This window comes from Lagopus muta, chromosome 6, assembly GCF_023343835.1.
Source record: "Lagopus muta isolate bLagMut1 chromosome 6, bLagMut1 primary, whole genome shotgun sequence".
Classification (NCBI taxonomy): domain Eukaryota; kingdom Metazoa; phylum Chordata; class Aves; order Galliformes; family Phasianidae; genus Lagopus; species Lagopus muta.
In genome coordinates, this window is record NC_064438.1 from 35,076,477 (window position 1) to 35,092,818 (window position 16,342).

General features: G+C 37.3%; 1 protein-coding gene across 6 annotated transcripts in view; it reads left to right on the top strand.

Moving 5' to 3' along the window:
* The window catches only part of NPAS3 (neuronal PAS domain protein 3), a 598,518-nt gene that overhangs the window by 181,750 nt on the left and 400,426 nt on the right, over positions 1 to 16,342 (top strand). The gene's annotated exons all lie outside the window — the stretch shown is intronic.

The following is a 16,342-nucleotide window of genomic DNA, read 5'->3' on the forward strand; positions in this document are numbered from 1 at the left end:
TAGATGTCCTGTGTTGTAGAAAGTGGTCTCATCTCTGTGTATATTTTCAGACTACCTGAGATTTGTTTCTTGTTATCCTCTTGTGGAATAAGAATATATATTTCAATACTGACGCTTCCTTTTGGGCAAAGATTCTGACAAAGGAAAGATTTTTGAGGGAAAATTAAACCTTATTCCTAGATATCAGCATAACTAGTCTGGTCTAAGTTAAGTTCTTGTTAAGGTCTTGTTCCTCCCTGTAAAAAACCTACGTAAACAGTTAATGTCTTTCCAACCTCTGATGAGTTAATTCACATTCCTCTAAGCATAACGGCTATGTAGGAGATAAAAAAGGATTTTTGCTTTTGATAATATTTGAGTAGGGTTTCTTTATACTAACTAGGATTGATTTTTTTTTTTTTTTTGGTCAGAATATTGAAATAATAATTATTACTAATAAATGGTGTTTCTTTGTATATGAATTCACTATAAGTGGGATTAACTATAGTAGAAGTATATTTTATTGCTTCACCAGTTCTCCTTATGTGGAGTCCTGCTAACACATTCTGATCAAACATTCATGAAATAACATCAAAAGAAATTCATTTTCATTTATTAAGGTCACTTTTGCTGCCCTTGAGGAAATTCATAAGGATAAACAAGCTCATTTAAATAGTTAGCAGCTTTGTATGGAGTATAGTTGATATTCCTACAATAAAACATTAGACATTATACTTCATTCATGCCCAAGCAATCTCCTGAATAGACTCAAAGATATTTCAAAAACTATATGAATGGTATAGGGTGTACAGAACTGCTTTTTTTTCCACTCTCTCCCTCACTTCCTCTTCCCCCATCCCTACTCAATGTGGTGGTCTGCTTGTGTTAATAATTAAATTTCAAAGCTTAGTTTAAAATTTGTTCCCCAGTACTGTACAGTAACTTATACCTTTTAATTTAGGATTTCATAAAGGTCCTTTACTCTGCCTTGTATTTGTCACAGCTTTCCTGAAAAGTCTATGAAAGACGATGAGTTTGTTCTCTTATGCCTATTGTGTAGTGATCGCTATGAGTTTTGCTTGCAAATGAACTCTAAGGTGACTCCATATAATATTTTCAGAGTCAATTACTTCATGGAAATATCTTGAGCAATTGGAAAGTAACAGATAGTTTTCTCCATTATTTTAGAAATATCTATTGTTATAATACAGATCAGATCTACAATGAACATTATGCATTATTCAAGAAATGACCAGGCATTCTCAGCAGTGTTTCAGCTAAATAACTTATGATTGTAACCTTTAAAGAAATATCATTGTGGTGACTATTGGTAAATCATTTCTCCATTCATAGTAATCTTTATTTAGAGGCTATCTAGAAACCATTATATCTTTTATTAATCTTAAAAGCAATAGCCAGTGATTTGACATTTGCTAAAAATGGATAAATCTTCCATCAGCAGACTTCAGTCAATTTTTTTGGTGCATTGTCTAAGGCTTTCTGTATCTAGGAAGTATTAGCCCTCATAAACAAATACATTCACAACTTGCAGCAGGTGAGTTTAAAGATTACAGTTGTTAAAGATTGGGAAATTATTCTTTTATGGCAGAAGTTGAGCAAAAAGTTATTTAGAGTCAGGAGGAATAATATGGTTATTCTTTGCATACTACATACAATAAACTATGAATAACAGCACAATTTCCCTTTGTTTCCCAGCACTCTGAAGTTTTTGAATCTCTGTATTTAAGGGAAATATTCTGAACAGAAAAGTGAATTAATTCCTAAGCAATTTTTTTTTTATTTTTGCAAAGAGACTTTTCTGAAAGTTCTGACCCAGGAATGAAAGTATTTTTATAGGGTGTACAATGTGTTCACCCAGTAACATGATGTGTCACTTGAAGTCCTCCAGGGTATTCTGATGTCCTCACACGTTGCCCATAGTACTTTTCAAACTGTTGTGAGCACCTCCAAATTTTGAGATATCGTTGTCTGCAAATGTACTTTTGTGTTCTGTGATGTGTGGAATATCTTTGGCAGATGTAAAGTCATACCTTGTATATTGTTTTTCTTGTTTTGGGACACCAATACTAGATCAGAATCACCATCACTGTAAAAAGAAGTCTCCTAGCTCTTGATGTTCGAACAGGGTACCTGACACTTCTCATTTCTGTTTCTTTTGAAGCAGCAATTAAACTCAGTAGTCTATACCTAATTCTCTAAACGCTGTAAATTTGCCATGATTATTTTCATGCTTTTTTTTTTTTTGTTAAACTGAGGTGTGTATTTTTGTCTTTGGAGATGCATGCATTTGTGTTAGGCCATGAGTATATTTCCTGCTAAATTATATGACATGGAAATTAGAGCATGTAAGACAAGTTTAGGCATCTTTTTTCTTTGACTGAAAAAAACAATTAAGGGATTACCTGCAATTTCAAGCTATAAGTTAGTTTGTTGTAAATGTTATTTTTTTAAAGCCAAAAAATTATTTTATGTATATAAAATTATCTTGCTTATCGTCTGTCATGAGGGATAATGAGGTGAATGAGATTCACTAAAGAGCAAAAAAGACCACAGTAAAAGTAGTGACTGACTGTCAGGCTACATAAAGACTTAAAACTTGCATATTTTTCAGAGCCAGTTATCAATGCAAACAAAGTACAAAAAAAAAATAGGCTGAAAAAGATCTTGATGTTTTAACATATTGTGGAACTTGGGATTGAATTTGGTGCTTTGAATTTTCTGAGAAAGAAAATAAGCAATAATAATAATTGGAAAGTACAGTAAATGTCATGAGATTATCTTCATTTATTTAAATAATTTTATCTAGTTATTTTTATGCTAGATAAGTATATATTTTGAAGAGATAAAATAAATGTTTCAGTTCTGAATCGTCTTACTAGATAACGTTATCTGTTGTCACTCTCTTGTTTTTTAAGCTGAATATTGTCTTCTGAGTAGAAGCAAGATAGTACAAGCCTTCCCCTGTTAAACCACACAGGCTTTCCTCTGAGAGCGGCCTTCCCTTCTGAGTTATTATGCACTCCTCTCTCTTAGAGAAACCATTCACTGAGGTGAGGAAATAAAAATCACTTTGATCTTCACTGTCTTTGGTCCAATACACTGTTTTTAACTGTCAGACATGAAAAGATCAGATGGCATAGCAAATACAGCATAACACAGATGATTTGGCGTTATTGTTTACCACAAAAGGGGTCTCCAGATCTGGCTGTCCTGCTTCACAGAGATCTTCTGTTCTTGTGCTGGAGAAACCTTGAGAGCTCTATATTTTATTCCTCCTTATTTTGCAGGCATTTTTCTTATTGATAGGAAAATCTGATTACTACCTATGTGAAAGTCACTATGCAGTGCTCTGGCTGCATAAAAGTATGAAACACTGTTTATAAATGTAACACCTATCTCTTATAAACCTGTTTGTTTGGTAATAGGAGTAGTGTTATGGTTGTGGTAAGTTGTTTAATTATCTGTCTTTTACGTAGGTTAAAAGAAAAAGATTGTTATGTGGGGTTTGAATGTAAGCAGGCAGTCAGTGGTAAAAATATTCATTCTTTGTGAGAATTATTTATGGTTTTCTAGTATGAAAGATATGGAACTCAGAATGTTTGAATCTTGTTGTGGTAGGTAAGGTGAATTGAATACTGGATTCAGAGTTGGTGGTTGCCTAGTGACCTGATTGCTTTCATTCTCCGCAAGTGGAATAGGGTGTCAACCAATATACTTGGTCCTTTTTAGGGACTAATTGTCTAATGGAGAAACTTATACGTGAAATCAATTGTGACAAAAAATTTAGGTGGAAGAATTAGAATGAAAGTTGGCTAGAACTCTTACAGAAAAGACTATATGAAATGATGATTTCTTATAAACCTGAAAATATAAAATTACATACTTTTTCAGAATGAATGCAAGTAGTTTGAAAAAAAAAAAAAAGTCCATTTATGAAAAAAATAGCAAATAAAAGGGGAATATCTAACAATTAAGATAAACTGGAATGTCTAATCTGCCAAAAGTTTACAAAGAAAGTAGATACGTTAAGGAAAAATCTAGAAGAGGTAAAAAAAATGAAAGGGAGATCTATTGCCTAGCATGTCAATAGAACTAAATGTATTGAGACCTCATTAGGCTGGTATTTATCACAGAATCATCACAGAATAATTTGAGTTGGAAGGGACCCTTAAAGATCGCCAAGTCCAACTGCCCTGTATTGAACAAGGACACTTACAGCTCAGTCAGGTTGCTCAGAGCCCTGTCGAACCTGACCTTGAAAGTCACCAGGGATGGGGCACTCACCACCTCTCTGGGCAACCTATTCCAGTGCTTTACTGTCCTTATTGTAAAAAAAACCTTCTTCCTTATATCCAATCTAAATCTCTCTTCTTTTACTTTGAAATCATTTCCCCTTGTTCTGTCGCAATAGACTCTTCTAACTAATGTCCACTGATGCAGTTACACCATCATAGAAGGCCACTAGATTGATCAGTCAGGACTTGCCCTAGGTGAAGCCATGCTGGTTGCCTTATATTATCTTCCTCTTCCATGTGCCTTAGCATAGCTTCCAGGAGGATCTGCACCATGATCTTTCCTGACATAGAGGTGAGGCTAACAGGTCAATAGTTCCCTATGCCATCCTTCTTTCCCTTCTAAATAATGAGTGTAGCATTCTCTTTTTTCTAGTCACCAGGGATTGCCATGATAGTCCTGTAGCTGGAAGAAGGTGGCTTTATGAGCAGGTTCCGCTTGATCAGGCAGCCTGTAGTGTCTGTGATAATGAACTACTGATTGTTTTTTGTTTTTTGAGATGGTAGTAATACAGCTTTAACAGCCTGAATTTTTTTTGTTTTCACCAATGTGGATTCCAGTCTGAGTGACAATGGAAGATGTGCCATTGTTTATTCCTCAGTCCATGTAACACTGATACACACTTCTGAGCTTGATTTGTTCCACGTGCAAGTTATTACAAAGAATCGCAGTGGACAGCTCATCTTCAAATACAACATTTCCGAGGTAAACATCCTGTCAGATTTGCAAGAAAACTGGATGATGTACTAGAGAACTGTTAACTAACTGGACAACAGTGTGGTGGCATACAGCAGGATGAAGCCTGAATAAATCAGTTGGCATGGATAACTTGTAAAAAGGGCTCTAAAAACTGTGAGAAGATATTTGTCCCCTTAATTTTAAATAAATCCTTTGATATCATGGAAGTTCTAGATAGAAAAGATAACTAGGAGGCAAGTTTGGAACAAAAAAATAGTGGAATGTTGTGAGTTCAAAAGATAGTGGAGTAATGTGGGTAACCATCGATTAGTTAGTCTATCATCAGTTGTAAGCAAATTACCTGGAAAATTCTTGTAACTATAAGAAAAAGGTTAAATTATAGTTTTTCAATAAACATGCATAAAGCAAAAGTAGATTTGTAAAACAAAACTATTTCTCTGAAATTAACAGTATACAAAAACTTCTCTGGATGTAATGCATCCTATTGAATTATGTTGGACCACAGTGTCAGAGGCAGATTGTGTTTTGTAGCTGAGAATTTTGTCTATCAAATAGTGTTATTGTGCTCTTGGTATCTGTAGTATTTTCCACAGAAATAAATAGGAGGCATTACTTTGAGAGCAACATATCTAAAATGTATAGTGGAATATTTTTAAGGCTTTCCACTTACTACTTCATAAGATCATGGTTTTAAAAAACTAGAGAAATATTAGCAAATCAGTCTATAAGAATTTACTATATAACTGATCTCGGAAAGCATATCTAAGAGAAAAGTACAAAGGAGCTTCTCTGGGTTTCTGCAGAAATCACAGTGAGCATGATCATCAGTAAACTGGCAGTAAATACAGCATCACTGCTGATTTAAAATTTGCAAATTACAGTGGTGTTTGGGTCACTGACAGTGCTCTGTGTAACTTTTTAAATCAAATATCATAAAATTTATTTCAGTTGGAAAGATCAAATAGAAAATTATATGTATATTCCTAGTATTTTTATATTTTATTTTTATTATAATATTAGTCATTTTTATCCTGACTATCCTGAATTACAGGCTGTTGCTTTGTAGTTAATTTTGTTTATGAAGGTTTGAAATGCTTTGGTTTTCTTGTGATGCAGAACAGGAACAATGAGAAAAGCACTAGAAGTTCAGCTCTTGTTTCTTTTGTATGAGCAAAGGCATGAAAAAAACTTGCCCTATACTTTCAGTGCCAGAAGAAATGATAGAATGATTTCATTTCCAATGGTGTTTTATTTGTATCATGAAAAGTTCTATCCATCACTTGTGTGGAGACACAAAGCATTTACTGATGTTAGCAAATTAATACTTATTCTAAAATATTGTCAGTCAGATATCAGTGCCTGCAAAAGTTGTTTATTGCTAGAACTCCACCTTACAATTTAACCATTAAATAGCGAAAGAACCAAACAGTAAGTATTTAAATTTTATTATTGAAAAGAACAGGTGATTTTAATGTCTTTTCTCGTACTCCAAGCTGCTACTAGTAACTGTATTTTCATTCGATTGAACTCCAGTTCTTTCCCCTTCTATTGTGTTGTTAGACCAACTTGGTCAATTTTTGCATATTCATTATGTTCTTTTAAGACAGCTGATACATTTTCTTTATTTTTCTTGAACAATCTTTTTTTCTTTTTAAGTGCTTACTTGGCGTGCTGAATAGGGTTGAAGACTTCCTCTTTCACACAGCTTTAGTGTTGATTTCTGTATACCTTCATTTCTCTCCATGTTTGCAACTACAGTTCTTGAATTCTTGATGAAATCTTAGTATTGAGAAAATTCATAAAAACTTGCTATTTAAAGAAAAATAAAAACATGATTAACTGTCTGCTTCAATCTGTTTTCATAGAATCCTTTTTCATAGAAGGTTGGAAAGGACCTATAAGATCATCTAGTCCAACTGTCTTCTCATTACCACTGCTACCACAAACTACTAAACCATATCTCGCAGCTCCTCATCCGGACACCTCTTGAACACTGCCAGGGACAGTGACTCTACCACCTCCCTGGGCAGCCAGTCCAGTGCCAGGCCACTCTCTGAGAGAAAAAGTTCTTCCTCATGTCCAACCTAAACCGCCTCTGGTACAACTTGCAGCCATTTCCCCAGGTCCTGTTTGTTGCCAGGGAGAAGAAGCCAAACCCCTCTTCACCACAACCTCCCTTCAGGAAGTTGTAGAGTGCAATGAGGTCTCCCCCGAGCCTCCTCTTCTCCGAACTAAATAATCCCAGCTCCCTCAGCCACTCCTCATAAGACTTGTGCTCCAGACCCTTACCAGTTTCACTGCCCTTCTCTGGACACGCTCCAGGGCCTCAATGTCTTTCCTGCAGTGAGGGGCCCAAAACTGAACAAATACTCGAGGTGTGGCCTCACCAGTGCTGAGTGCACGGGGATGATCACATCCCTGCTCCTGCTGGTGACACTATTTCTAATGCAGGCCAGGATGCCGTTTGCCCTCTTGGCCACCTGGGCACACTGTTGGCTCATGTTCAGTCAAGCATCAACCAACACCCCCAGGTCCCTTTTCTCTTCACGGTCATCCAACTACTCATCCCCAAGCCTATAAGGCTGCATGGGGTTGTTGTGGCCAAAGTTCAGAACCCGGCACTTGGACTTCTTGAACCTCATTCCATTCACCTCAGCCCAGCGATCCAGCTTATCAAAATCCCTCTGAAGGGCCTCCCTACCTTCAGGCAGATCCACACCACCTCTCAACTTGGTGTCATCTGCAAACTTACTGAGGGTACACTCTATCCCCTCATCTAGGTCATCAATAAAGATATTAAACAAGATGGGCTCCAGTACTGACCCCTGGCGGACAACACTTGAAACGGGCCGCCAGCTGGACTTCACTCCATTCATCACTACCCGTTGGGCACAGCCCTCTAGCTAGTTTCTTACCTAAAGGAGTGTATACCTGTCCAGGCCACGGGCAGCCAGTTTCCCCAGAAGAAGCCTGTGAGAGATTGTGTTAAAGGCTTTGCTGAAGTCTAGGTAGACTACATCAACAGCTTTTCCTTCATCTACCAGTCTGGTCATCCAGTCATAGAAGGAGATGAGGTTGGTTAAGCACAACCTACCTTTCATGAACCCGTGTTGGCTGGGCCTGATCCCCTGGACACTACACAAGTGCTGTGCGATCTCACCCAAGATGATTTGCTCCATTACTTTCCCTGGTACCAAGGTCAGGCTAACAGGCCTATAGTTTGGGGGATCCTCCTTATGGCCCTTCTTGAAGATGGGAGTCACATCAGCAAGCCTCCAATCCTCGGGGACCTCTCCAGTTAACCAGGAGCGCTGATAGATGGCCGAGAGCAGCAGTCACCCCCGCTAGCTCCCTCAGCACCCAGGGGTGTAGCCCATCCAGTCCCTTGGACTTGTGACAGTCCAGATGGAGGAGGAGCTTTCTGACTGTCTCCACCTGAATCACTACTATTCTGAGTAGCATCCCAGACTTCCAGATCAGGGTGTGAAATGCCCAGAGGATAACTGGTCTGGCTATTACAGGCAGATGTAAAGAAGGCATTGAGGATCACAGCCTTCTCCTTGTCCTCAGTGGCCACATTCCCTGCAGCATCAAATATAGGATGAAAATTATCCTTGATTCTTCTTTTGCCATTGATATATTTATAAAAGGATTTTTTATTGTCTTTTACTGCAGTGGCCAACCTGAGTTCAAGTTGGGCTTTTGCCTTCTTAACTTCCTCCCTGCATACCTTAGCTACTCCTTTGTAATCTCCCCAAGTAACCTGTCCCTTCTTCCAGAGGATGTAGACTCTCTTTTTCTCCCTGAGTCTCAACAGTAGTTCCCGGCTCATCTACACTGGTTGTCTTCCCCTACAGCTTGCCTTAAGGCATTCAGGGACAGCTTGTTCTTGCACCTTTAAGATTTCCGTTGTGAGGAGTGTCCAGGCTTCCTGGACCTCTTTACCCTTAAGAAGCGACTCCCAAAGGACCCATGCCCTGAACAGATCAAAGTCCACCCTCTGGAAGTTCAAGAAAGTAGTTTTGCTGGTCACTCTTCCAACACCTCCAAGAACAGAGAATTCTACAATTCCATGGTCGCTCTGCCCAAGACAGGCTGTTGCTATCTGTGGATTGCTATATTTAAAATATGTAATAGAACTTTTGTTTGTCTTTTCGTTTATCCTATTCTGAACAGAAGAAAAGTGACTTTGCTATGAAGAATGTTTTGGAAGGGAGCCTCTGCAAAGCTTAATGTTATAGTGCTCCATATTGTAAATAAGTGGTATAAGAATTGCATCTTGTGGTTGGATTTAACAGTTTCAGTATAAACATCATACCTGAATCTCCTTGGCTGAGCAGAGAATGTAAGATCATGCTTGAAATCCTGATAACTGATAACTTTAATATTGTTTAGCAATACTTTTTCTTTCTATTAATGTAATTTACTGTATTTCTGAGTCACGTGAACTTCTGCCTTGTATTTTCCTTAAGACCTCGTTGAGACCACTGAAGGAATAATAAATACTATTGTATGAAGTGATAATGAAATAGATTAACACTGCAAAAACAAAGGGAGCCAAGTCCTTATTTAGCATCTAGGCTTTTTTTTTTTTTTTTTAACTTTTTTTTTTTTTTTCCAAAACAAGAGTTAATCACTCCATAATACAGGCGGAAAGTTATGACTCAGAAAATATTTTGTCTGAAGTGAAAGCAACCACACCACAACCCACATTGGTTTGTTGTTGTTGTTGTTTGTTTGGTTTTTTGTTTCATGGAGAGAGCAAGTGTATTTTTTCTATTTTGTATACTTGCAATTACATATTTATTAGTGTTTTCCAAGCTGGTTGTCTAAATACTTGAGTGTTAAATAATCTTCAGAGCCTGAAAATGAAATTTGAAGTACGTGAATTTAATAATAATCCTTATTTTATTGTAATGGTCATATGAGATGCTTTGTTGACCACAGATAAGATTTAGATATTCAAGGTAGACCAAGCAATTTTCAAAATCAAAGTGCAGTGAAGTCATATCTATATAACATGCAGGTATAACCACAGTCTGACCAAAGTTTGACCACAATATCAATGCAACTTAATTTCTGCAACTGTTCTCTTTGAAGACTGAGGAAGGAAATTGAGTTTCCACCAAATCCCTATGCTCTTGTGGTCTCCCATTTCAATCAGGGGTATAAAGTAGAATACAATGAATCCATAGTAAAGACTTTCCCAGGACATTAGAGAGGTCAGTAAAAACTGTTTTCATTAGCTGTCTGTAATTAAAGAACACCCTTCATAGAGAGCTTACAATTTAGAGAACATGTAAGCCGCTACAACTCTCTGAGAATGAGAGTAAAATCTCTCCACTGCTGGGGACTTAGGTGATATTTTAAAATAATCAGCTACTTTAAGATATTGAGGTTTTGTTTGTTTGCTAACTTCTAAACAGGAATATTTATCTTTTAAGGTTCTTTGAAATTAGTAATTCTGTGATTTCTTTTTCTAAGAAAAGAAAGAAAGGCAAATTCCTAACAAACTACTTAACTCCAGTTATGTCATGACCCTCCTCATAATTAGAGCTGTTAGGAAATGCTTACCTCAATTTTATTGCTTGAGCATGTCAGTCTCTGTAGTTTTTTACTTGCAGTTAGCTGTGTGCATCTGTGTATGTGTGCATTCTATTTGTGCTATGTAAAAATTGTTTTTGCTTTACTTTGCATGGAGTGATGCCACATGGAAGCAAAAATTTTCATGTCTTATTTAATCATTTGGAAAGTCTTTAAATGCATATTCATAATCATAAAAGAAAGATGGAGAAATATTTTTGTTTCAATTTTTACACATAGAGAACTCCCAACCATTATGTACAGACAGAAAAATGATATTACCAACTTCACATCACTTCAGATCTTATAGAAAACCATGTATGCATAGGAGCTGCCTTTTTGTTTGCCTTTTTTTTTTTTTTTAGGTACATGTGACATTTCTGCAACTATCAGAGCAATTCTACATTTATGTCCCCTTTCAAATTTGAATTGCTGCATATGCCAGCTGTTTCTCATCTTCCCAATGAAGCAGAACAGTGCTGATAATGCTAATAGAGAAATTGAGGCATATACAAATTTACAGCTAGCTTTTCAAAAGAGCATAGCGCCCCAACTGGGGCCAGATTTCAAAAGATCTCTGATCCTATTCAGAAACAAATAAATAGCCAGATTTTCAAAAGATTTCAGCACTTTGGTAATCTGATCATAAAAAGCAGCTGCTGAGTACATTTGCACAGTCAGTCAAGAGTTACTAGCTCAATATCACATGAGAAGTGTGTGGTTGAGCAGGTAATAGAGCCCTCTTCCCATGTCCTAAGGCTCTGTCCAATTTTTTAGCAGGAAGGTTATCTTCATGTCCTTTGTAAAAATACTGTATTTAGTGATCATTTCGCTAGGAAACTTGACCTATTACTATGAGGTGATAATTTTCAGAATTACAAGTAGGACATATGCCCAAGGTGGATGAAACAACCAAATATCAAATGCCAGTTCATTTTATATTCCATCTCTGTGTAATGTTGCCTTAACTAGGTGTAACATACAGAAAATGCATCCAGTATTTTCTAAAAACTTCATAATGAAGTTTTCTCCTTATTTTGTGCATAAGATCTAGCTGTTACTTACTCTTAGTATCTTGCTCTCTGTTCCTTCTAGTTTGTGTCCTATTCTCTTTTATTTCATCTCCTATTCTTTTGCTGCAGTGTGCTATCCTGAAGTCTTAATGGACAAACTTTTTTTCCACAACTACTTTTAGGGAACTGAGAGGAAATGTAACAGCTCACCTAGCCTCATTACACATTTTGTGTTTGTAACTGGTATCTCCAGCAGTCTGGAGCATACAAAGGATGTGATGATCATGAGATTATTGGTTCTTGAAGTGGAGAGCACTTGCAGAACTGTTTTGTTAAGGTACAATGTTGAGCAGTTGTGATAAGCATCCAGTCTCACTTCTTGCAGTCGCCAGACAGAGAATCTCATCCAATAATTTCTGCATCTGTCTGAGTTGCAAGTTTATCTCTTACAAAGGTATCCTGTGTTGATGTAAATTATTTAAATGATAAGGAATCAACTGCATCCCTGGGCAGATTGTTGCAATGGTTAATTACTGTCACGATGAAAAACGTGCGCTTCATTTGTAGTCTTATTTCAGCTTCAGCTTACAAACACTGGATCTTCGTATGCCTTTTTCACTAGATTAATGAGCTGCCTACTGTCAGAAATCTCTTCCACATGTAGGTATTGTGATCCTCTTAACCTTCTTTTCAGTAAATAAATAACTTGAGCTTTCTTAGTCTTTCACTATAGGGAATGACTTTCTGAAGTCTAATCACTCTTGTAGCTCTTATTTGAGCACTATCCAATTTTCTAACATATTTTCAGAGAAAACCACAGCTGAACACAATATTTCAATAAGTGTCATAAAAGCCTAAAGTTAAAATTCCAGTATCTATTTCAGTGTGATATTCTCTGGTTTATTCCAGATGCATACTTAATATGCATTTTGTTGTGATATGAACGGCTTTTTCTTTTTTTCATTACTTTGGGCATTAACATGGGATTTCTTTCTCACAGTGTTTTATGGTGGTTCTGGCTGAGGACTGAACAATGACAACAGCAAATTCTCAGGCCTAATTGTGATTGCTGAAAGTTGTCCTTGGTTTTATTTTTTCTCAACAGCAGAGTTATTTCAGTGGGAATAGGCTGTAGTAGAGAGAACTGAACTTGCTTGAGTGCAAGCATCACAAGGTGAAATTGGGGAAACAATCTAGTAATCTTCTAGGGCAAGTGGTTTTCACGGTTAAGATCTTAAATACACCAGAATAGATACAATTCCAGTGCTGTCTTACCTGCAGAATTCATAATATCTCTGGAAACAAGCATCTGCCCACAAACATACCACCACAGTCCTGTGGTGTACAGAAATTGCGGCTTTGCAGGAAAAGGAACTCACCTTCTAAAACTGTAAGTTAACTGAAGCCAGGGATCGTATGGAAATAAGAGGAAAAGCTCTTCTGAACCCCTACTTCCCTTGGTTCACAATTAGAGCTAAATGGACTCAGAGCATCTGTGTGGTTTCAGTACAGCTTTCTCTAGCTTTTCCAGGTAATAGAGATACAAGCCTTATCTTAAAAAACAAACAAACAAACAAACAACAACAACAAACAAATGGCTTCTTTAGAGCCAGGTAGTTTTTACGTGAGTATAACAAAATTCCAGATTTTGCCACTGCCTTCCTTTAGTTTTCTCAAAAGTAAATTCTGTAACAGACAAAGATTTCATATTCTCAGCCATTTTCTTCTGTTAATTGCTTCAGGAGAAAGATACTTTACTTTCTTTTTAATCCCTTACAAAAGCTGTCTCCTGAAACTCTTGGGTCAATTCCTCAGCTTTCCAAAAATACAGTCATATTTGGTCAACTTTTCTATCCCAAACAGCAATCTTTGGTCAGCCTGGGAGAAACTGCCATTATGCTTCAGAGGCATACGGATTTTGTCCACTCTCAACAATTTGGGCTGGTTACTTCATTTCTATCCTCAAGAAACAAAGTGATATAAGAACTTGAAGTCTTCTCTTGTGAAGTGTGTGTACAAGAAGGAAAATCTGAGACAGCATTGCTCACTTCTGCCCTGCCTGGAATGCTATTAGGTAGACTAGATAGTTATTTGACTCTATCTTGATCACTATCTTCCCTCATTTTATGTTAACCAAATGACAATTTTTCAATTTACCTTACTTGCATTTGTCCTGACTTCTTCCTCAAAATGGTTTGCTAGTATTGGATTATTCATAACATAGAATCATAGAATCATAGAATCACAAGGTTGGAAACGACCTATAAGATCATCTAGTCCAACCATTCCTTCTCACCGTTGCCACCACAAGCACTAAACCATATCACGCAGCACGTCATCCAGATGCCTCTTGAACACTGCCAGGGACGGCGACTCCACCACCTCCCTGGGCAGCCATTCCAGTGCCTGACCACTCTCTGAGAGAAAAAGTTCTTCCTTATGTCTAAAGTTCTTCTTTAGGTCTAAGGAACAAACAGCCAAAACTTAGGAGTGCTTTGGCTTCTTTTCACACTTTCTTGATGTGTTGTCAAAGAATAAATTGGATAAATGCATTTGTTTGCACAACTTCTCCACAGAGCTTTAGAAAGATGCTTTTAAAAAGGATAATATAAGGATAACTAATGATACATTGTATTAGGAGCAGGGTAAGTTTGGTTGTGTTCCTGCAGGTTCTTATTTCTGCTATTAATATAGTTCTTCTTTGTATATATAAATGTATTTTAGTAAGCTACAGTAGAGTTAATAAGAAAGTTGAAATCACTAGCGTCCACTTGTAGTGTATTTTATGCTTCCAATATTCATACCAATCATTTATACTGACAAAAAAGAAAAAGAAAACAAGGAACCTGTCATCAATCATTCATTTAATCAAGTAGCAAATGTAGATAAATAAACATACTGAATTAATTATTATTCTGTATGTAATGATTGACAATAATGTTAATTTATTCCATTTTTTAACCTTTGACTGTCAGTGTAGTTGGGATTAATAAGCACTGACAAAATGAAAAAAAAATGCATTTCTGATAGCCGTTGAAAGTTGTTAATGTTGGAGTGCTTTCCCATGAAACTTCCCTGAAGATGTATCAGATCTATTTTGTGCTATTTTTCACGCCTTTTTGTGCCATGTTTCTTACCATTTTGGTAATAGCTATTAGTTTACAGACATATGGCCACGAATATTTTATGAATGAAAAGGCTTTCTGGAATATACAGTATTACTTTTTCACATTTATCGCAGATTTGTAATTTGATCTCAAAATACTTTCACATGTTGCAACATAGTCTATTCAAAAGCTAACAAAAAGTCAATGTTACAGATAGTAACTTGTTATTTGGTCCTTCCATCAAACAAGATTTCCTCCATAAGAAAATTCTGTTTTCCTTCTCAAAGTTTAAGAGGATCCATCCAACGAGGTGAGAGGATTTTTGGAATGCTTTTCAGAATTCTAAAAGCTGCTTTCACTGTCAGCAGCACAGGAAGGTCAATTCAACCACTTCTCCCTCATTTATCACCAAATTGTGTCCGTGTGACTTCACAGAATCACAGAATTGTAGGGGTTGGAAGGGACCTCTAGAGATCATGCCAAAGCAGATTCCCTAAACCAGGTTGCACAGGTAGGTGTCCAGGCGAGACTTGAATATCTCCAGAGAAGAAGACTCCACAACCCCCCTGGGCAGCCTGTTCCAGTGCTCCATCACCCTCACCGTAAACAAGTTCTTACGCACATTCGTGCAAAACTTCCTATGCTGCAGCTTATGTCCATTTCACCTTGTCCTGACTCCACGTACCACTGAAAAGAGTCCAGCCTCACCACTATGGCCCCACACCTCAGATATTTATAAACCTGGATCAGGTCCCCTCTTAGTCATCTTTTCTCAAGGCTAAACAGACCCAGTTCAGTTAGCCTTTCTTCATAGGTGAGATGCTCCAGGCCCTTCACCATCTTTGTGGCCCTCCGCTGGACTCTTTCCAAGAGATCCCTGTCTTTTTTGTACTGGGGAGCCCAGAACTGGACACAGTTCTCCAGATGAGGCCTTACCAGGGCAGAGTAGAGGGGGAGGATCACCTCCCTCGACCTGCTGGCCACGCTCTTTTTAATGCACCCCAGAATGCCATTGGCCTTTTTGACCACGAGGGCACACTGCTGGCTCATGGCCAACCTGTCATCCACCAGGACACCCAGGTCCCTCTCTGCAGAGAGACTTGACAGGTAACTAAAAATTTCAATTTATCAGTTACTCCACCTTTTAAAATTTTTTTGTGTCATGATGCTTGTGCAGATTAGTATAAGACTGTGCTGTCCTGAACAGCACATGAGAAGAACATTTTGCAGTTGTTTTTGAAATTCTGTGTAAAGTTGTGACATCCAAACGATTAGAAGCCATGGTGTATGAAATAATTTTTACCTAGTTTGAATGGTGAATCTGTGAACAAAACACTGCATCTAGCAGAAATAATATGGGTTTATTCAGGCATCTCTCCTGTAAAATTTCAGTAACTCGAGTTACATATCTCAAAGAGGAAAAAAGCCTTGTATTTGAATTGGGCTGTTTTTAACATCTAAACCCACAACTTCAGAATCACTAATAGATACATCCAGATTTTACTGATTTTGCTTAGATCTCTTTTTTTCTGACCTAGCTGTATAGCCAGATCATCCCCAGGTGGCTACCTGTCTTCAAGGGTATAAAAAGTGAAATCACTTCTTTCACTCACAAATGATGTGCTACGTGATTCCTTTGCATTTCTT